Below are 24,346 nucleotides of genomic sequence, written 5' to 3'. Positions count from 1 at the left end.
GTACTACAGCCTATGAGAAAATGTTTGTATGATGTTCCACGTCTTCGTATAGCCCCCATATAACAGTAGCTCTCTATATTCGGTATTTTGATGATTTCAGCAACATTATTCACCGGAATCGTTTCAAATTTCGTATTGGATGATCTTAATGGGAACTACAACTTATGAAAAAAAAAATCCGTATACAGGTCCACGTCTGCGTATTGCACCCATATAACGGTACCGCCCGATATTCGGTATTTTTATGATTTCAGCAACATTATTTACGGGAATCGTTTCACATTTCGTATTTGAAGTTCGTAATAGGTACTACAGCCTATGACAAAAAAATTTTGTAGAAAAGTCCACGTCTTCGTATAGCACCCATATAACGGTATCGCCCGATATTCGGTATTTTCATGATTTCAGCAACATTATTTACCGGAATCGTTTCAAATTTCGTATTTGAAGTTCGTAATAGGTACTACAAAAATTTTTGTATGAAGGTTCACGTCTTCGTATAGTTTTCATATAATGGTTTTCATTAAAGTTGTACTTTTCGGAATTTTTTTTTCTGGAAAATTTTCAAGTTCATCCAACTCGAGAGCGCAGTCCATGACTCTAATCTCACTATCGAAAAAGTGGGTGCAATTAACCCACCGAACTATAATCCGCACTCCATATGCGATAGTCTGGCATGCTGACGTATCCACAGAGGGGAAAATGTGCCACACCACAAAAATGCTTTAGATGTACGAACTGTTACTCTCAGATGATTACCATTTTTATGCCCTCAGTCATATGACTACAGAGGGTATATATCATTTGATATGGCCAAAACGTGCCCCATTAAAATAAAGGTTTTAGTGGAGTAAATCCGTTTTAGGACATTTGGAGTCGAGCCTCCTTGGCTGGTAGATGCGTACGATAACACTCGAATGAATTATTCGAATTGGTCCAAACTTGATATATGGTAATATTATCATCAAGCCAAGATTGAGTTCGAAGATGGTCAATATGGGTGTACACCTTCTATTACCTTCCACACAAAAGGTCAAAATTTTCAAAGAAAATAACTGCCCTCATAGAGACAGGAAATATTCTCCGATTTTGTTCAAACTCTGCAAATCTTGATATTTATATCAGTTCTCTGTCAGGTGCGAAAATGAACAATATCGGTCCACTCCATCAAGTACCTCCCCCACAAAGGATCAACATTTTGAATAATTATACCTCTTTTTAAATGTAAATGTTAGAGTCCGATTGTTTTCAAATTACATCACAATATTTTTATTAACCTAAGGTCTGGTGTAAATATAGAATATTTTGGTCCACTCCTTCTGTTATCTCCACCACAGGGAGTCAACATTTTGAATATCCATGAAGCTCATAAAACGCGAAATTAACATTCGATTTCAATCAGACTTGGCACATCTCAATATTTCGATCAACACAAGATCTGTTATGAAGATGGTAGAGATAGGAGCATTTCTTCTTATACCTCCCCCACATAGGGTTGAAAATTTAAAAAAAAAGAAATAAAATTCTCAAAAAATTAAAATAATCCTCCAAATCCCTCTTAAAATTTCACACATACAAATGATTTTGCTAAAACATGATATGTTTCTAAGATGATATATATTTACGAACCGCTTCAAGTACCTCATCCGCAAAAGGCTCACAATTTTCAATACTTTTATCTGTCATAACATGCGAAACAAGTCAGCGATTCTTTACAACTTGCTATATCTAAATATTTCTCTCAACCAGAAACCTCAGATGAATATGGAATTAAGGATTTCGCATAAAATTGGACATAAATGTTCGTCTTTCTTGTAATTTTACCCATACCAATATTTATTTCCCACATAGGAAAGTAAATATGGATCTTCCTATCTCGCCGAGCTAAGTCGATCGAGCTATGTATGTCCGTCGGTCCGTCTGTCCATGTTAATTTGTAATCACCCCACAGGTCGCAATTATGGCTCGATCCTCACGAAAGTGAAAATTGAGGTGGGGTTGCGCTCAGAATAGAACCCTATTGTTTAAGGAAAAACAATAAAAACAGTAACCAATCTTGATTTTGCAGTTGCTCTACAGGCCACAGGCCATGCAAAATTATGTAGTTAGAGTTTAGGGCTGGACAGATGCTTACCAATTTGGATAGTTATCAGGCAATATTGAGCGGGTAAACTATACCACAACTTTTATATAAAAAATACGAAAATTTCCACTAAACCGCCAATATCTTTAATCCTGGCGAAATCACAAATACACGAAAGTTACACTTCTGACAGTTACGTTGATGCTCCTATCCAAGACATCGAAAATATAGCAAAATATATACAGTCTCGTATATTAAAGAAGAGGATGTTAGTTAGACCGCTTATAAGTCAAGAACTGGTGAACTAATTTTCACAGTTCGGAATGGTCTCTTGCCAGAAAAAAAATCGAAGAAAATCACGTAAAAATATGCCAATAAAAAACATTTTTTAAGGGCCATAAATAGGTGCGGATTTATTTAAAAATATTTTTTAAGGGCCATCGAGGGGCGGATTTTTTAATTTTTTTTTCAATGACCATCAATAGGCTTGGATTTTTTTAAAAATATTTGTCAAAGGCCATCAATTGGCGTGGATTTTTTTAAAAATATATTTTCAATGGCCATCAATAGGCGTGGACTTTTTTAAAAAATATTTTTTAAGGGCCATCAATAGGCGTGGATTTTTTAAAAATATTTTTTAAGGCCCATCAATAAGCGTGGATTTTTTTAAAAAAAATTTTCAAGGGCCATCAATTGGCATGTATTTTTTAAAAATATTTTTTCAAGGGCCATCAATAGGTTAGGATTTTTTTTTTAATATTTTTCAAGGGTCATCAATAGGCTTGGATTTTTCTTCAATAGGAATGTATTTTTTATTTTTTTTTTCGTGGCCCATCAAAAGGCTTGTATTTTTTATTTTTTTTTTCGTGGCCCATCGAAAGGCGTGGATTTTTAATTTTTTTTCATGGGCCATCAATAGGCGTGGATTTTTTTAATTTTTTTTCATGGGCCATAAATAGGCGTGGATTTTTTTAATTTTTTTTTCATGGGCCATCAATAGGCGTGTTTTTTTTTAATTTTTTCATGGGCCATCAATAGGCGTGTTTTTTTTTAATTTTTTTTCATGGGCCATCAATAGGCGTGGTTTTTTTAATTTTTTTTCATGGGCCATCAATAGGCGTGGATTTTTTAAAAATATTTTTTTAAGGGCTAAAGATATAATCTTGAAAATTTGGTTCCGAAAGGGTGAATATTTTTTGTTACATTTTTTTTTTTAAATTTTTGTCATATTTTTTATCGCATGCGGTTTTTTCATCCTAACTTAAAATTTGGACTGTACATTTTCTAAAGTTTTTCTCCACCCCCCCAACACTATGGCATTATATACAGGTCGTAATTAGTGTCCTATCCTCAAAAAATTTTGCATGGGGGTAGTGTTAGGGTCGGAATTAATGCCCATAACAGTAGGAGATGTAAATTTAGGTCTTCAAACGGAGGGCATACAATCTGAGGTTATACATCTGTCGGCAAAGCCCACTGATACCTTTTAACTTGTTTTTTAATTCAATTAAAATTGCATGTTTTTTTCTCTCCGTGTATTTTGATGTGCACATTTTTGTTTGTATAATTTTCTTCAAATGATTCTTATTGTATTTTGTTGTTGCTGTTATTTTGCTCCTTAAATATATTTGCTCTCCCGATTTGGTAGTACACTGTTTTTGCTGTTATCGGTTTTTGTGTTATTATTGTTGTTGTAGTTGTTGCTATTGTTGGCATTGTGGGGTTCATCTTCTCATGTTACTAATAGGCAGCATGTTGATGAAAATGGTCTCTATGGGATGCTCTCGAACTCGCTCTCTCTCTCTCATACTGGCTCTTATTGGACTCTCAGTGTGTTGGATTGGACTGATGTTTCGTGGTGGCAGCAGAGCAAAAGAATGGTTGAGATCGATGGATGGCTGACTGGCTGGCTTGCTGGATGGATGGTCACAGGTTATTTAGGCGGTTGAGTGGTGTTGTCTTTTGGTATCTCCCAATGATCAAATGGCCTTTATGGGGTATTGTTAGTAGTGGTGGTGAAGTTTTGCATTGAGCCAACTCCTTGGTGGCTCTCTGGGGTCATTTATGCTCCGTGTGTGTGTGTGAGGGTTTGTGCTCGCTCGCCCATGTTTGTTGTTTGTTGTGAATGTTGTTATGTTCGCTTGCCGAATGTCACCACACTTGCTTGGAGCATTTTTACCAGGTATGGCATGCTCAGGTAGAAAATGTAAAATTTAGTTCTTCGTGTGCTTTTGCGTTACAATATCACAGAAAGACGGATTTCGAACAAAATTTTAGATTACGAAGTGAACGAAAACGATAACACATTACCGCTGCACGAACGGTTTTAGACGGAAAAGCGCGTTTTTTCATCAACAACTGATGATGACAGTGAGTGTCAATAATTCTGTTTTGCCAAAAAAAGCCAAGATGCGCTTTTGAGAAAAAGAAGAAGTTCTGAAGAAGCAATGCCAATTGGATAAAAATAAAGAAAATTTTTGAAGAGAATAAGAAAAGGTTAAAGAATAGAGTTCGAAAATTCCAAGTGGAATAAAATTGTAAATGAAAGAAATTGTTGAAGGTGATTATGATTAAAAAATTGATAATTACATGCAATGAAAATATTTGAAAATGTTGGAAAATATTGCAAAAATATATTCAAATTTATAAAATTTAAAGTGTAAACAAATAGAAAAAGAAAATAATTTTTTTTTGTGGAAAATTGCAACAAAAATCTTCAAGCGAAAATATTTATAGCAAAATATATACAACAAAAATTATAGCTTCTACAATAGCCAGAAATCCTGCCAGCAAACAAACCAACCAACCAGCCAGCCAGCCAGCAATCCATCCAGCTAGCCAGCCAGCCATCCAGCCACAACAACACCAAACCAACAGAGCCTAAGAAAAAAAGTTAAGAAAAAGCAAAAAAAAAATTAAAAGGCGAAAAGAAATATTTTTCAACGAGTCAAACGGGTTCTTAACGCTCTACACACAGTGAAATATAGCAACAACAAAAAAATAAAGAAAAAATATATATATCCAGCAACAAAAACAACTTTAAACAACTAAAAGTTGCCAGCAAGTTTGGTGTTTATATTCAGTGTTTGTTTGTTTGGTTTGCTTGATTTTGTTTTTTTTTCTCTGCTCTGCACGTTACTGGCTTTCTGGCTGGGGAAAAATTGGAAAAATAATACAAATACAACAGCAAACAAATCTACAAAAGGAATACAATCAATTTTTGTTTTGCGAGAAAATTCCTCCCCCCAAACCACCATCAACACGGCCAGGCAGAACAACGAAATTTGCGAAAAAAAATGTAGTGCCAGCTAAACAACAGCCTTACAACAAATAAAACGAAAAAAAAGAAGGTAAAGTTTATTTTATAGTGTCTAAAAGCCAACAAAAAAACAACAACAGCAACAATAGCAAAATTGTCTATTTAAGTGTATGCAAAGCGTGACATATAAGGTGACAATTAAGATTTTCACAAAATATCCAGCAAAGGGAATTGAAAATGTGGTCCTCGATATGAATTTGCTCAGTAAAAAAATAGAAACGAATATTGCAAAAGTAAATCAATGGATTGTTTTGGTGTTGTGTGTGTAAAAACAAAAGACTTAAGACACAAACTGCCTACGGTACTGTGAAGTGCTTGTGAGAAGAAAAAAATGAGAAATGAGTGAGTGATGTTATGTGAGGTCGTTTTCATTGTGAAAAATGAAAATTTGATAGAAAATTTTAGCGGTTATTTGAAAATTACCGTATTCTGATATTACATACGTTTTGTGGAATATATCAACTTCTATGCGGCCTCACTATGAATGGAAAACAAATTGATTGGAATTGTAATTTATTTAATTCAAATACTAGTTTGAAGTCAAATATTTTCTTGTACTGGAAATAGTTTTCTTGCGATTAGTGCTCGGTAGTGATAATAATAATATACCGCATTTTTCTGAATAAGAAATCACATAAATTGCCAATTTGTTTGGCTTTTTGCTCTTTCAAATGGTGTCTCTAAAAAGTCTCTATCTGTGCTAAGAGTTTAAAATAACTCGGTTTATGCTACTCAAAGCTGGAATTTTTCTCAATGTCTTTCTAAGCTGAATTTTTCGGTTATTTTTACGATTTTGTAGATTTGAGATCCCTGTAAAAATATATAAAAAGAATAAAAATATGTAAAAAATAATTCGAAAACTTTGTGTTTGAAATTTATGGTGATCTTTCAAAACCTGCATTTCAAGAATAAAAAAAATCAAGGATTGTTTTTTTTAACACTCCAAATAGAATATCCCTGATATAGCTCACTTAACGGCATGGGACCTGTGATTGTTGTGACAAGCTTCGAAAATTATGAAAGAATATGTATAATTTCAAAAAGCAATAATAATTGGCGTCGGTTTATAGTATTCAATATGGGAATTTTTCTACAATGTCTGCAATTCTAAATTTTCTAAAATTTTCAATTAAATCTACGTTTTTGCAGATTTCAAATCCCAGCAGAAATTTATGGCAATAAATTGAAAAAAAAAAATAAGAAAATTAAATAATTCGTAAATTCTGTGTTTAAAATTTATAGTCCTCGCAAAACCTGCATTTCAAGATTCATAAAAGGATTTATTTCTTAAAAACACTCCAAATATAATATTCCTGAGATACTTCACATAACAAAATGGGACCTGTAGTGAGTGAGAAGTTTCGAAAATTATCAAAGAATATTTTTCAGATCTGCAATACCTGCAAGAATTTATAACAATAAAATGAAAAAAAAATATATATGTAGAAAATAGTGACCTCGCAAGACCTGCATTTCTAATCCTGAAAAAACAAGGATTGTTTTCTTAAAAACATTTCAAATAGAATATCCCACTCCAAACCTGCAGTTCCATACGAAATAAATTTAAAGAATTGTTCTTTTTTAAACACTCCAAAACGAATATCCCTGAGATAACTCTCTTAAAAAAGTGGGGAATGTGATTCTGGTGACACGTTTCGAAAATAATGAAGAAATAAAAATTTCCCAAACGCAATAATAATTGCGTCGGTTTATAGTATTCAATATGGGAATGTTTCTACAATGTCTGTAGTTCTAAATTTTCTAAAATTTTCAATTAAATCTACTTTTTTGCAGATTTCAAATTTCTGCAATAATTTATGGCAATAAATTGAAAAAAAAAAAAAAAATATGAAAAAAAAAATAATTCGTGAATTCTGTGTTTGAAGTTTATAATTACCTCGCAAAACCTGCATTTCAAGATTCATAAAAGGATTGATTTCTTAAAAACACTCCAAATAGAATATCCTGGAGATAATTCACATAACAAAATGGGACCTGTAGTGAGTGAGAAGTTTCGAAAATTATCAACGAATATTTTTCAGATCTGCAATACCTGCAAATATTTATAATAATAAAATAAAAAAATATATATATATGTAGAAAATAGTGACCTCGCAAGACCTACATTTCTAATCTTGAAAAATAAAAATAAGGATTGTTTTTGTAAAAACACTCCAAATAGAATATCCCTGAGATAATTCCTTTAAAAAATGGGGAATGTGATTGAAGTGAGAAGTTTCGAAAATAATCAGAGAATATATATTTTCCAAACGCAATAATAATAGGTCTAACCTAAATGTAGGATTTTTGCAAATTTTAGATTTTAGAATTTATGGTTATAAATTGAAAAAAATGCAAAATAATTCGAAAATTGTGTGTATGTGATTTAGAGCGAATTTCAATAACTGCAGTTCCATACGAAATAAATTTGAAGAATTGTTTTTTTTAACACTCCAAATAGAATATTTCTCAGATAACTCACTTGACAAAATGGGACCTGTGATTGTAGTGAAAAGTCAAAGAATGTGTATAATTTCCAAAAGCAATAAAAATTGGCGTCGGTTTACAGTATTCAATGTGGGAATTTTTTTTACAATGTTTGCAGGTCTAAACTGCATTTTTCAATTATATTTCGGATTTTTCTGATTTGAAATCCCTGCAAAAATGTATGGCATTAATATGAAAAAAAAATATGTGAAAATAATTCGTAAATTCTGTGTTTGAAATTTATAGTGACATTTCAAAACCAGCATTTCAAGATTAAAAAATGCAAGGTTTGTTTTTCTAAAAACGCTCCAAATAGAATATCCCTGTGATAACTCATCTAACAAAATTGGAACTGTGATTGTAGTGACAAGTTTTGAAAATAATGAATAAATAAACGCAATAGTAATTGACATTGGTTTATACTATTCAAAGTGGGAATTTTTCTTCAATATCTGCAGGTCTAAGCTAAATCTCCAAACGCAATATAATAATGAAAAAAGTAAATGTTTAACAACAAGTTGGCCAAACTGAACTTTTTCATATCCTCCACTATGGGATGACTTTAATAAAAATAAAATTCATTTAAAGGTTTTTGTTATCTACAGATGTTCTAAGACCGGAAAATAGTGGTCTACAGAGGTCATTCCCAAACTGGACTCTAATTTTTGTATTTATTTAGATTTGAAAATTTTAAATTGCAGTCATTTAGTTTGGCGAATGATCCAAGGACTTTTAAAAGCGATCTTCATCGCCACATGGATTATGTGAAAATTAAAAAATTTGGTTAGAAGAATTTTTATACCCTACTACAATATGTGTAGGGGATATTATAAGTTTGATTGGTCCAAAAATATAGGTATAGAATTTGTTATCTTCGAAAAAAGTGCTTCAATAGATGTCGCTCATGCTCTGAGAGGAGCTTATTTTCTCAAATAGAAAATGTTGAATGTTTTTATAGCCTACAACACTATGTGTTGGGGTATTATAAGTTTGATTGGGCCAGAATTTATGTAACACCTCGAAATATTGGTTTCCCACATAGGATAGTATATAAGGATCTTCTGAGCTCGCCAAGCTGAGTCGATCTAGGTATGTATGTCCGTCCGTCTGTCCATGTTAATTTGTAATCAAGCTACAGGTCACAATTATGGCCCGATTTTCACGAAATTCAAAACGGAGGTAGGGTTATGGTCAGAAAAGAACCCTGTTGTTTTTGGAGATGATCGTAAAATATTTAGGGTTTGAAATGGACCAAAAGCAGAAAAAATACTCGATTTTGCAGTTGCTCTACAGGCCACAATTATAGACCAATTGGCACGGAATTTTGCATGGAGTTAGAGTTTAGGACTGGGCAGAAGCGTACAAATTTGGATGGACCTCGGACCACATTTAAAAATAAAAATAGACCATAACTTTTGTTGCAAAAAATACGAAATTTTCCACTAAACGGCGAATATTTTTTATGCTGTCACATTTTTTATTATCCTTATCACAAATACACGGAAATATCACTATATTCAATCTCATATATCAAAGAAGGGAATGTGAGTTAGATCGCTGATAAGTCAAGAACCGCTGGGCTGATTTTCACAATTCTCATCAATTCGGAATGGTCTCCTGCCAGAAAAGGATAACATCAAAGAAAACCGCGTAGAAATGTGCCAATAAAAAAGTGAATATTTTTTGTTACATTTTTTTCAATCCCTGTCATATATTTTATCGCATGCGATTTTTTCAATTTGACTTACAATTTTAAATTGTAAATTTTTAAAGTTTTTCCACACCCCAACACTCTGTGCTGAAGGTAATACATATATAGGTCACATTTATCTTCCGATCCTCACTGCTGGACAACGAATGTTTTCTCATCGAAGAAAACCAAATTCGGCAGTTCACCACTTTCGGCCAAGCGAAGCAACTCTTTAGCTTTTTTGAGTCCATTTTCTTTTTGTTGAGGTGTAAGTTCTTGCCCTTTTTGGAATTTCAATGGCTTTACCCCGAGCTCATTTTTCAATATTTGCCGAATGGAATATTGCGATATGTTCAGCTCACGAGCCATTTTTCGGCCACAGCGACGAGGTTTCCGATTAAGTCGCTTATTTACTTTTCTAACCATTTCTGCTGATGTTTTCTTCCGTCCACTTCCTTGACGTCGGGCTGCGCTACCAGTATCAGGGTAAGGAGCGTTGGTAGGAGACCCAAAAGATTTATTCATATTTGAATGCTGCAGTGCTCAACGATAGCCACTTGTGGTTTTCCAGCCAAATATAAAGAAATCACACTATAACGCTTGAATTCCATTACGAATAACTATTTTTCTGGAAAACTCTCACCAAAATGCTGATGTATGCTTGTTAACAATATAACGAGCTGTCACTGGAATAATTTTAACAGCTGTCGGACGAGTGGCTTAGAAATGACAGCAGTCTGAAGTTGGTTGCAGTTTTTTCATCTTGCCCTTTTTTTTTTTTTTTTTTTTTGCATAGATGTAGATTTAGGGTCAGAATTAAAGCCTTTTGTAATGAAGATCAACAATTAGGGGTTCAAATGGACCAACATTTTCCAGATATTGCAGTCGGTCTACAGGTCACAATTGAAAACGAATCGACACCGAATTTTGATGAGGAGAGAGTTAATAACAGCGAAGAAGTCGAGCTTTTTGGATGACCAATGAATCATATTCAACTGTAAAATGAACCACAAAATTTGTGGAATTCATTCGAATACATAACAACACAGCGGAGGGCATAAATAGAGGTAACATCTGGGTAGGGCTCCATAACATTATTTGAGAAACGAAATCTTCCAAATGAATTTGGGCAAAAGGGGGCTTTCAACATATTGTAGTGTTGTAGGGTATCGCATGGTCTGCCCGGCACTATGATAGCCTTTGCTTACATGTTGTCTATTTTTAGTAGACGACCTTGGCTAATTTTAGCGAATTCGTTAATATGAAAAACGGTCTCGAAAAAATGGTGTCAGTATTAGAATTAAGGGTGCTAAGAGGACAGTCTCGGCTATTTACTTGGAAAATATCTCCTTGCCTTTTTTGCTGTTATAAGTTAAATTTCACTACTATTTCCATATTGTTCTTTCAATATCACCTGATTATTGGAATTGCAAATAATTTCTTGAATAACTCTAACTGACTAATATCAATATTTAATAAATTTTTGTGGCGGCATCTGCATACAATTTATTTAGGGACATCTAAGTTCTTTATGTAAATTTGAATTATTATTTTTTTTTTTTAATTTGGGTGGTTTCTTATGTTTCATTGCATTTTTGTTAAATACTTCCCGTTGTTCTCTGAAATATGTTTATATTTTTAATAGACATATAACCCACAACATATTTAATAAAAATTGCAATAAAAGTGTTGATGTCTATCAAAATATGAGAAATTTTATTAATAAACCTCAAATTAAACAACATAACAAAAATGCAGTTCCCAAGAATTATTAAAAATAATCCAGAGAAAACATATTCATAAACAAGTAATTCCTAAAACTTAATTAAGAAAATATCCAACCAACGTCTCCGAGAAAAACATTAGACGCCCATTTAGAAACGAAAGACTTAGGAAACAAACCTTGTGTTGCACCGACTTTATAACCAGAAATAACAATGAAATTAATATTCAAATAATAAATATTTTTTTTCTAACGCATCTCCTGCATTTTGTGCCTTCAGTCTTTTCTTTTTTGTTATTAACAACAAATACAGATATAACAGCGAACTTTTACGATGTAATAACAACTAAATGGATTTTTCGTCGTCTCTTCTAACACTTGTTTATTAAAATTTACGATACACAATATTAGAGGCCATAAAATGCCAAGGAATAGGAATTTTTATTTATAACTGATTTTTTTCTTAAATATATCGGATTGTTATCATGAGAAGATAGAATTGCTTTAATGATATTGTTTGGCCTGTCAAGACAAGATGACCTAAGGTCGTCATTTTCACTTGTAAAATGCAGTTAATGGCTTTGAAAATAGTAAATATTTGATGTTTTCCATTGTCTTTTGTTTCTGTTTTTTTTTTTGACATGTCATAAAAACCCGAAAAGATTAACACCACTTTGGGGGTAATAAAAAACGATTTTATAGTTATAAATTTTTTGGCTTTTCTATTTTCTGGTGTTATAAATCTTGTGCTAATCAAATGTTGTGGAAGAAAGGGAGTCAATATAATGGCTTGATTAATTAAATTGTATTGTTAAAAACAATTAAAAGGGAAGCTAGAGTTACCAGTTAATGGATATTGAAAATGGATTTAAATAGTTAAATCGTGGTAGTATTATTCGAAAAAAAAATAAATAAATAAAATAATGGACACAAAATAATTTAAGCTGGGAGCCAAATATTTATTGCTATAGAAAATGTCGCGGAAAATAAAATTCGTTATTTATTTTTTTTTTTTTTTGTTTTTCGTTCAAATTCGAAAGTGTTAAAAATTTAAAAATCCATAAATTTATGGATATTAAAACCTAAAAACATTTTGCCCATTAAGTGGGATTATAGCCACAATAAAAGTAATTTTTTAATATTTAAATAAAATAGGAATGGCGGCAAGGTAATATTCTGCACCTATTTCTGAAAAACCATGTTAAAAAGTATCAGTCGGTTTTGCCTACAGATGTATACCCTCAGCCAATGTTCGATTATTTAAATATATTTTGACTTCACGCACGATTATTCAAATTGTTTACCCTCTGTGGAGCAGGTTCCGATGGAATGGGCCAATATTGTCCATTTCGTAACGCATCTTAAGAAATATGATATAAATATAGCGACGTGCCATCTTTGGACAATATGGGTTTCTTCCTTCAATTTATATAAGATATGTGATAATTTTTAGAAAATGTTAAAATGTGCGTGAGATACCAGATATAGTCGAGAGAATTATTCTATTTTCATACTTCATCTGATACAGCTAAAAGTATTGGTATGGACAAAATTAAAAGAAAATCCTAAGGTTTATATCCAATTTTGTGCGAAATGATAAATTCTTTCTTTGAGCGCTTTGTTTTTTAACCGTATATGGGGGAGGTACTTGTACATTTCATACGAAAATAATTTACTTCATTACAAGTAAAAAAGAACCTATGTTTGGCCGGGCCGAACTTTTTGTACCCTCCATCATTGGGAAGGAAACTGAAAAATTTCAAAAAAATTATGTCGAAAATACCGCTCAAATGACAACCGTTATATGTGGGCTATAAAAAAACGTGGCCCTGCATAGAAATTTTTGTATTGTAGGTACCCATTACGACTCTTAAATATGAAATTTCAAACAATCTCGATAAAATCATTGAAACACCGAATATCGTTATAAGAGGGATGACGAAGACGTGGACCTGCATAGAAAATTTACCATCATAAGATGAAGTACCCTATACAACTTCAAATACGAAATTTGAAAAAATTTCGGTGAATACTGTCGCTAAAATCATGAAAAAATCGAATATCGTTAAATTGGGTCCATACGATATCGCAGACCGATATAGCCCATCTTCGAACTTGACTTTCCTGCAGACAAAAGACAGATCGGTGCAAAATTTTAGCTTCTTACAACCAGGGACAGTGCTAAATATTCCTAGAATTTTACGATGATGAAGAATATTGGGATCTTAAATTATTATTTTGATGAGTTACAAACGGAATGACGAATTTAATATAGGAGGGTATAAAAAGAGGAAGAACCATCGAGTTTTCGAATGTTCTACTTTTTAAGTCCGAATATTTTGATCAGAGCAACAGGTCCGAGAATGGAAATTCTCGGACGAGGGTCAACATTTCAAATAACCAAAACATTCATAAAATGCAAAATAAGCATACGATTCTCCTCAAATTTCGCACATCCCAATATTCCTACCAACACAAGATTTACTGTGACGATGATACAAGAAACTCCCCCATTAGGGGTCAACATTAGAATAACCAAAACGCTCTTAAAAATGCAAAATAAGCATCTGACATCATCAGATTTCGCACATTCCAGTATTATCAGCAACACAAGATCTGCTGTTAAGATGAGATGCCTTCCTTCTGGCTTGCGAATATCCAACCTATCTAATATTTATCAACCAATGCCAGAAAAGGATAAAATCTAAGAAAATTGTCAAATTTTTAATCGCACGCGATTTTTTCATATTTCATTTACAATTTTGATTTGTAATTTTTTTTAAACCATACAACACTATTTGTTGAGGGTAGCAATTATCGTACGATCCTCACGGAATTTTGCGTGGGGGTTTGATTAGGGTCAAAATTGAAGCCTACTGTTTTGGAAGATCTATATTTGGGAATATTTAGGGATGGACCAAAAAAATTTTAATTTTTCTGATTTTACAGTCGTTCTACGGAATTTCAACACAGAATTTTGCATGAAGAGAGAGTTAAGAACAGGCCCGAAGTTAAGCAAGTCTGAAGCGATCTTGACAAAATTTGATATACTTATTTCAGAGCTGTATCTGATATCTGGTACCGAAGATCATTGTTGTGGAATGCATATTACGCTTGTGAGGGACTTTAAACCCCAAATCGGATAAAACATATCTATGGGAGCTATAGCTATATCTGAACCGATTTATTGGTGCACAATAAACCTGATATTAGATAAGGATACATATAGTTGAGCTATAGCATAGTCTGCACCGATCTCGATAAAATTTGACAGAGGCCTTTTCGAGCAGTATCTGTTATCCGGTACCAAATATCGGCTAAGCTTTATTTAAACCGTTTTTCAACAAATTTGATTTACTTACTTCTAGACTGATTTCGGTGGGATGTACCAAAATACACGTCATTTGGACTTATATTAGCCATTTGGCGTGCAATTAACCCGAAATCGGTTGAAGATATATGATAGCTATATATAAATCTGATCCGATAATCACCAATTTCAATAGTGTTCGTCCTTGGGCCAGACAGACGGACCTACATGCATAAATCGACTCAGAAAGTGATTCTCAAAAGGTAGTATGGATCTATCTCGCTTCCTTCTCCATGTTACAAACAAATGCACAATGACATAATACCCATAATACCCACTATTTGGTGTAGGGTATAAAAACTCCCATTTATGAGGAGTTTTTAATCATACCTCCAAAAAAAAAGCAAAAAACACACATTCAGTGACTCAATTGAGTGTTGATATTTTCCAACTAAATAATCTTCATAAATTTAAAGGGAAGTTTTGCGAAAAAAGACTTTCAAAACCCCGAAACACGTGCAGAATCTACTGACCTCTTGCTGAAATCATTAAAAATATTACTTTTGTCGCACAGTGTCATCAAATATTTGTTTTTCATACATTCAACTAACTTCCTTTCCCAATTGGCATTCTGCCAAATATTAGCTTTTTTCGAAAATATTTAAAATAAAAATTAAAATTTTAAAGGTGCTGCTTCGTTCCAATTGAAAAATGTTATTATACCCACCACCATACTACGAATTGAGATATAAGGTTAAATTTTTGCACATATGTTTATTTTACCAGTAGGCAGGTTAAGTTCGTAAATGGGCTATGTAGGTCCAAGTTTTCATATAGCCCCCATATAACGGTACCTCCCGATATTCGGTATTTTGCTGATTTTAGCGAAATTATTTACCGGAATTGTTGGCATTTGACGTTCGAAATGAATACTTCAGCCTAAGATAGAAATTTGTGTGTGCAGGTCCACGTCTTCGTATAGCCCCCATATAACGGTACCTCCCTATATTCGGTATTTTGATGATTTAAGCGACATTATTCACTGGAAACGTTTCAAATTTGGCATTTGAAGTTCGAAATGGATACTGCAGCCTAAGACACAAAATTGTCTATGCAGGTCCACGTCTTCGTATAGCCTCCATATAATGGTACCTCCCAATATTCGGTATTTTGATGATTTTAGCGTCATTATTCACCGTAGTAGTTTCAAATTACGCATTTAGAGTTCGTGATGGGAACTAAAATCTGTGACAGAAAATTGTCTATGCAGGTCCATGTCTTCGTATTGGCCCCATATATCAGTACCTCCCTATACTCGGTATTTTAACGATTTTAGATACTATACTCACCGAAATTCTTTGAGATGTCGTATTTGAAGTTAGTAATAGAAACTACAGCATGTGACAGAAAATTATCTATGCAAATCCAGGTCTTCGTATAGCTCCGATATAACGGTACCTCCCTATATATGGTATGATTTTGGCTATATTATTCACTGTTTATTTCCAGTTTCGAATTTGAATATTGTAATAGCTTATGTCAAACAATGCCTATGTAGGTTCACGTCGTACAGACTCTTATTTACGGCTATATTCGGTAGTTTTAAGATGTTAACAGAATTTTTGGCGAATGTTATCTTTTTCGAAAATTTCCAAATGATTGACGGTATTCATAGTTCGACCCGGCCGAACTTACTGCTTTTTTACTTGTTTTTTTTACATTTTCGTAGAATAGCTGTATTTTAAATACAATGATTTTTTTCAACAATCAGTATTGGGCGTATTTAATTAGCTTTTAAGCAATTTCTCCAGCTTCAGTTGTGATGAGGTTGGAATTTTTATGCTTCAAACAATCACAAAAAAAACCTTGGGCTTATAAAGTATTTATCACACAATTCGGTTTTCTTCATTTCTTCCAACATAAAATCAATCAAAGTTACAACGATTTTCATGGCAGAGAGAAAAAACAAACAACGAAAAGCTTTATAAAAAAGGCATTTGAAAGAAATTAAAAACCCTTTTAACTGCCACCATCTCCGGCAAAAAAAGAGAGAATGACTGAAATGGCGCCTGGAAGACCATGACTAAACATTAACACCGAATGAAGAATGATTGATTTCCTCCAACAACAACAACATCTTGTCATTGGCATTCGTTTGATTAGCCAGGAAAAAGTTTTTGTCTGTTTTCTTTGCTTTAACTTCTAAATTGAGAAAATCTTTTGCTAGATCTGCTTGGGATTTTGTCTTTATTTGTTTTCCTTCTTCTATTCCATTGCATCAAATCAAGCATCAATTCTAGATGCCATTGAGGCACCATCAACACATCATAAAATAGGCATTACATTTTTACCACCCGTCTGGTCGGTAATTCTGGTAATTTGAGTAATTTATTTCGTATGCGCAATGGCGGAGCGTCACATGAGCCTGGCTGGCTGGCTGGCTACCCTCCCAACATCCCACACTGAAGCCATGTCATGGTATTTTTCTTTCGCTGCCATTTCACAAATGGCATCTGCATATGGTTTTTTTTTGTTTTTGTTGGAGAGTCTCTGGCGTATTTTCTGCATGCAGTCGCCAATTTATGGGAAAAGTAGACAAAAATAAATCGGTTCCATTCATTGAATTCGAAAGACATTTAAAACTTTTATTCAATTCCACACGCAACTATAGAAAAAAGAGAAGGAAAATAAAACCCATCATAGCGCTTAAATAAAATCAGACAAGGTGGGGTGGTTGACTGGAATCCTATGCAACGACAAAAACCCATGGTTATATTGACCACCACCATAAACAAATGTGTGCAAAACAGTCGGATTGAGAGACTAGATTAAATTGCATCGCTGTTTCGCTGTGCAGCACTGTAAAATAAATATATTTTAACTTTCGGAGAAAAAAGTTTTTTTTGTTTTTCAAGAAAATTCAAATAACTTTAGAGCCCCCAGTTAGGATTCAAATGAAATATGAGTGAAAAGCCAGTGGCAAAGACTGTCAATGCCACTAATTTGAAATTACTGTTTGGAGAAAACTGATTTTTATATCGGTCATAAATTTTAAATTAACATGCATACATATCCATGAGAAGATGATAGGACCTTTCGGTTTTATTTGAGAGGACCCACGGATTCTATGAGAGGACTCTGCGGTTTTCAATAAAAGGAGTTTCCGGTCTCCAAAGATGAGACAGTTTCGGGCCTTCTAAGAGAAGACTTATTGACCTTAAAGGAGAAGACCTTTTGACATTCTGTGATAAGGCATTTTAATTTTAAGTTTTTTTAGTTTTCCCCATCTTCTACGATAAGACCTTCTCGACTCTTCTATGAAAAGACTTCTTGGTCTTCTATAAGAAGACCACCTCGTCGCTTCTCTCAGAATACCTTCTTGCCTCTTCGATGAGAAGACCTTCTAGTCTCTTCTATGAGAAGACCTTCTCATCTCTTCTATGAGAAGACCTTCTCATCTCTTCTATGAGAAGACCTTCACATCTCTTCTTTGGGAAGACCTTCTCGTCTCTTCTTTGAGAATAAAAGACTATGAAAAGACTTCTTGGCCTTTTATAAGAAGACAATCTCGCTGCTTCTCTGAGAAGACTTTCTCGTCTCTTCGATGAAAAGAACTTCTCGTCTCTTCGATGAAAAGAACTTATCGTCTCTTCTTTAGGAAGACCTTCTCGTCTTCTATGGGAAGACCTTCTCATCTTCTATGAGCAGACCTTCTCGTCTTCTATGAGCAGACCTTCTCGTCTTCTATGAGAAGACGTTCTCGTCTTCTATGGGAAGACCTTCCTATCTTCTATGAGAAGACCTTCTTTTCTTCTATGGAAAGACCTTCTCGTCCCCTATGAGAAGACCTTCTAATCTACTATAAGAAAATCTTCTCTATGAGAAGACTTTTCGTCTTCTATGAGAACACCTTTTCGTCTTCTATGAGAAGACCTTTTCGTCTTCTATGAGAAGACCTTTTCGTCTTCTATGAGAAGACCTTTTCGTCTTCTATGTGAAGACCTTTTCGTTTTCTATGTGAAGACCTTTTCGTCTTCTATGAGAAGACCTTCTCGTCCCCTATGAGAAGACCTTCTAATCTACTATAAGAAAATCTTCTCTATGAGAAGACTTTTCGTCTTCTATGAGAAGACTTTTCGTCTTCTATGAGAAGACTTTTCGTCTTCTATGAGAAGACCTTTTCGTCTTCTATGAGAAGACCTGCAGCTCTTCTATGAGAAGACCTTCAGCTCTTCTGTGAGAAGACCTTCAGCTCTTCTGTGAGAAGACCTTCAGCTCTTCTGTGAGAAGACCTTCAGCTCTTCTGTGAGAAGACCTTCAGCTCTTCTGTGAGAAGACCTTCAGCTCTTCTGTGAGAAGACCTTCAGCTCTTCTGTGAGAAGACCTTCAGCTCTTCTGTGAGAAGACCTTCAGCTCTTCTGTGAAAAGACCTTCAGCTCTTCTGTGAGAAGACCTTCAACTCCTCTCTGAGAAAATCTTCTGTTCTTCTTTCAGAAAATCTTCAGCTCTTCAGTGAGAAGACGTTCAGCTCTTCTGGGAGAAGACCTTCAGCTCTTCTGTGAGAAGATCTTCTGTTCTTCTATCAGAAGATCTTCTGTTCTTCTATGTGAGAAGACGTTCAGCTCTTCTTTGAGAAGACCTTCAGCTCTTCTGTGACAAGATCTCCAGCTCTTCTGTGTGAAGACCTTCAGCTCTTCTGTGAGAAGACGTTCAGCACTTCTGTGAGAAGGCCTTCAGTTCTTCTGTGAGAAGGCCTTAAGCACTTCTAGGAGAAGACCTTAAGCTCTTTTTGGAGAAGACGTTAAGCTCTTCTTGGAGAAGACTTTCAGTTCTTCTGTGAGAAGACCTTCAGCTCTTCTATGAGAAGACCTTCAGCTCTTCTATGAGAAGACCTTCAGCTCTTCTATGAGAAGACCTTCAGCTCTTCTATGAGAAGACCTTCAGCTCTTCTATGAGAAGACCTTCAGCTCTTCTATGAGAAGACCTTCAGCTCTTCTATGAGAAGACCTTCAGCTCTTCTATGAGAAGACCTTCAGCTCTTCTATGAGAAGACCTTCAGCTCTTCTATGAGAAGACCTTCAGCTCTTCTATGAGAAGACCTCAGCTCTTCTATGAGAAGACCTTCAGCTCTTCTAGGAGAAGACCTTCAGCTCTTCTAGGAGAAGACCTTCAGCTCTTCTAGGAGAAGACCTTCAGCTCTTCTAGGAGAAGACCTTCAGCTCTTCTAGGAGAAGACCTTCAGCTCTTCTAGGAGAAGACCTTCAGCTCTTCTAGGAGAAGACCTTCAGCTCTTCTAGGAGAAGACCTTCAGCTCTTCTAGGAGAAGACCTTCAGCTCTTCTAGGAGAAGACCTTCAGCTCTTCTAGGAGAAGACCTTCAGCTCTTCTAGGAGAAGACCTTCAGCTCTTCTAGGAGAAGACCTTCAGCTCTTCTAGGAGAAGACCTTCAGCTCTTCTAGGAGAAGACCTTCAGCTCTTCTAGGAGAAGACCTTCAGCTCTTCTAGGAGAAGACCTTCAGCTCTTCTAGGAGAAGACCTTCAGCTCTTCTAGGAGAAGACCTTCAGCTCTTTAGTGAGAAGACCTTCAGCTCTTCTAGGAGAAGACTTCAGCTCTTCTAGGAGAAGACCTTCAGCTCTTCTAGGAGAAGACCTTCAGCTCTTCTAGGAGGAAGACCTTCAGCTCTTCTAGGAGAAGACCTTCAGCTCTTCTAGGAGAAGACCTTCAGCTCTTCTAGGAGAAGACCTTCAGCTCTTCTAGGAGAAGACCTTCAGCTCTTCTATGAGAAGACCTTCAGCTCTTCTATGAGAACATTTTCTGGCCAATCTTCTGAGAGAGAGAGCGAGAGAGAGATAGAATTTTATTGTTCTCTGAAAAGAAAATTTGGTCTCATGTAGAATTACATCTTTGTTTTTATTTAAAAAAAACTACTTGCCTTCTCCTCCTTCCCTTTGGTCTTCTTTAAGAACATATAACTTTCTAGTCTTCATTCGAAATTTATAGAACCTCTCTAAAAATCAAACATACAAAATACAATAAATCAGGCTTCACCTGCCCAGCTTATTTTCCCATTACCTGTTTAAATAGATGCTTATTCCAATTATATTCCCATTGTTGTGTTCGGTTATTATTAGATCTTAGCTATAATTATTTTAATTTAATGATATTTCCTCCAAAATCACCTCTGTGACCTCTAGAAACAACAAAAATATAAATAAATTACATTTAGAATAAAATGTTTTTGTTGAGATTTGACGAAGCATTAACATCAACATGGTTGGCGATGACGACGGTGATAGCTGGCTAGCAATGACTAGTTATGACCGCAAACGTCAAATACACATTAAAGGGTCATGTTCGTGTCTTAAGTCTTTTGATTGGAATTTATAATTTTTTGGGATAAATAAAAATAAATATGTATTTTGTAGTTTCAACAGCATAGATGATATATTCAATGGGGGGAGTATGATGGCGAGGAATTATTATGGCATGGAAGTCTGTATGAATTTAGTTGTAAAAAAATATAAATAAATAAAAAAATATGCAGTTCTCTATTACCTACATTTCTGCTGTGGGGAAATGTTTGTTTGAAAATCTTGCAATATTTAAAAACAGCAACATATTTTCTTCTATCCAAGAACTACGTAAGCTCTCCTCTAAATTCTAGGTTTAACTCTCACAAGAACATCCTGGAAATATTTTGTCCTATTTGTAAAGTAAAGTATCTACCATACTATAGGGTGTCCGAAACCAATTTTCAAATTGAATGTAATAAAATTTACAACATAATTTTGAAGAGTGAAAAAGAGAACCACAGTCGTAAACCCCATTAACCTAAAACATGAAAATATCAAATTAGGCCAAACAAAAATAACTTCCTTTGCAGAGTTTACTTCCAAGCTAATAATTAGAAGAAATTTCCGCTCACCTTTGCCAGAAGCTAGCAACAAAAACAAATTGTACAAAAACAACAGAAAACTTAGTTCAGAAAACACTTCAACAGCAAAATCTTTATGGATTGGCTTTCAAGTGCTTGGCGGTTACTTGGCCGAAATACTGAATATTCCCCCAAAAACCCATAAACAAGGAAAAATATTTTGTTTGGTAATTGCTTTTATGGTTGTTGTTGTTTGTGTTTTTACTTCTTTCATGACCACTCAATACCCAGCGCATAGCCCCCTACTCTTTAGAGTTGATGCCTTGTGACGAATGAACTTCCAATTTTAATGCTCTATAATAACCAAAATAGCCTCCGCCACCGCCGTCGTCATTTACTAACAACAATGTAATCCAATGTGAAGAAAAATAGCAAAACATCACATCCCATAGATGCTGCCTCTTGCTTTTTAGCTTTCAATGAGATTGTATTGTTTTTTCTATTTTTTTTTCCGATGCGCTCTTATGTTGCCCCGAACATAAAGAACATTTGAAAAATGACTTTTCAAAAAAAAAAAAAAATAATAAATAAATAATAATAAGTGGGAATGCAGCGGCGGCTCTTTTTTACATCTTCAACGCTATATATACCGGCAACAACGGAATACAAAAATAATAAGCAGTAATATCATTCACATTTTCCTTAAAAGTAGCTCTTCTCATTGAAGAACTGAAGGTTTTCTCACAGAAGAGCTTAACATCTTCACATAGAATAGCTGAATGTGTTGCTGAAAAAAAAAATCTCAGAATCTTCTCATAAAAGAGGTAAATGGTGCCCCATAGAAGAGCAAATGATCTCAACAAGATATCAATGGGTCTTCTCAAATAGGTATTCTAATAGGAGATACAAAGGTCTGCTCATGCAAGACCAGACGATCTTCTCTCAGAAAACAAAAGAGCCTTTTCATAGCAGTCGAGAAGGTCTTTTCCAGAAAAGCCAAAAGGTCTTCTTATGGAAGGCCAGACGATCTTTTCACAGAAGACGAGAAGGTTTTCTCAAAGAAGACCAGAAAGTCTGCTCATAGAAGACAGAAAGTCTTCTGAGGGTCTTCTCGTAGAAGATTTGGTGAGAGTCTTCACATAGAAGAGCTGCTGAGGGTCTTCTCATAGAGGAGCTGCTGAGGGTCTTCTCATAGAAGAGCTGCTGAGGGTCTTCTCATAGAAGAGCTGCTGAGGGTCTTCTCATAGAAGAGTTGTTCAGGGTCTTCTCTTGAAGAGTCGTATTCGCATAGAAGTGCTGAAGAAGGTCATCTTCGCATAGAAGAGCTGATGAAGGTCTTCTCCATGGAAGAGCTGATGAAGGTGTTCTCCATGGAAGAGCTGATGAAGTTCTTCTCCATAGAAGAGCTGCAGAAGGTCTTCTCCATAGAATAGCTGCAGAAGGTCTTCTCCATAGAAGAGCTGCAGAAGATCTTCTCATAGAAGAGCTGAAGCAGGTCTTCTACTCATAGAAGAGCTGCAGAAGGTCTTCTACTCATAGAAGACCTGCAGAAGGTCTTCTACTCATAGAAGACCTGCAGAAGGTCTTCTGCTCATAGAAGAGCTGAAGAAGGTCTTCGCATAGTAGACCTCATGGACTTCTTATAGAATACCTTTGGGTCTTCTCATAGAAGAAGAGCTTAAGATCTTCTCATAGAAGAACACAGTGTCTTCTCACAGAATTAGAGAATAAGTTATTCTCATAGAATACCACAGTGTCTTATCATAGAAGACCTGAAGATCTTCTCATAAAAGCCCTCAGAATTTTCTCATGGAGGACCCCAGGGTCTCCTCTCAGAGGAGACATGAAAGTCTGAGAAAAGTCATAGAATACCTCAGGATTTTTTCATAGGAGACCACAAGTCCGTCTCATGGAAGACCTTTAGATCTTCTCGTAGAACAGCTCAAGGTGTTATCACAGAAAACCCCATGGTATTATCACTGAAAGCCATTGAGTTGTCTCACAGGAGACCCTAAGTGCTTCTTATAAAAAAGCTAAAAGCCTTCCCATAGAGGACCCCAAGGTGTTGTCATAGATGATCAGAAGGTCCTTTTATGAAATAACAGAAAAATCTATCTTCATCATTTAATTGCAAAATATGTTCCAGCTGGCCCTTGGCGCCACTTCGCATATTTTTCTAAACCTTAGTTATTTAAAAACCCTACAATTCTCTGAATGTTGTGAATTTTTCGTAGTCAAACAATAAAACAATTGTTAAATGCCACCGTTCTATCATGTGTGAGAACATTGAAAATTCTCTTCCATTTTTCCCATTCGAAACAAAAGACTTAAGACAGCAACTTTCTGTCTGATGACATTTGGCAATGCACAAAAGAAATACATTTCTCTCTCCAAGACCAAACGGTATATATCCGGATTCCTTATTGATCATGGCATTCTGGGCATAGCTAAGACTTTAAACGTATATTAACTTGTAATTATGACCAAAGAGGAGTAGAAGATGGAGAAGAAGAATGGAAAAAATGGAAAATGCAGCCAAATCAAATGATTTGAGATGAAATATTTCGTTTTTATTTCTTGGCTGGCAGTGACACCACATATCATGGCAACATTTTTGACACTTCTCTCTATGGCATTGGATGTTGGACGTTTGGCAATAATAATGATGGCCAGCAGGATGCTTGCTAGAATGGCTGCGGTGACGATGATGTGTTATGCCACGATGAGTGATGGCTCCGAAATCACAAAAAAGAAAACGCACAGCGACTCACAGACATTCTACGCTCATCAAATGTCTATGCAGCTCCAGCATACCTTAGAAAAGTAGATGAGGAATAAAAAACAACGCCTAGGAATAGCT

The 24,346-nt window shown here is 34.9% G+C and overlaps 1 protein-coding gene across 1 annotated transcript in view; it reads left to right on the top strand.

Annotated features, from left to right (window-relative positions):
* Positions 1-4,260: 4,260 nt before the first annotated feature.
* Positions 4,261-24,346, top strand: part of LOC101889189 (protein dachsous) — a 472,944-nt gene continuing 452,858 nt past the window's right edge. Inside the window, exon 1 of the mRNA XM_059121118.1 lies at positions 4,261-5,433. The gene's annotated coding sequence lies outside the window, so the exon portion shown is untranslated. The remainder of the gene's footprint in view (positions 5,434-24,346) is intronic.

The sequence above is a fragment of the Musca domestica genome, unplaced genomic scaffold (genome assembly GCF_030504385.1).
Source record: "Musca domestica strain aabys unplaced genomic scaffold, Musca_domestica.polishedcontigs.V.1.1 19, whole genome shotgun sequence".
NCBI lineage: Eukaryota > Metazoa > Arthropoda > Insecta > Diptera > Muscidae > Musca > Musca domestica.
Note: the sequence above shows the minus strand (reverse complement) of the source record. Positions and strands in the feature narration are given on the sequence as shown.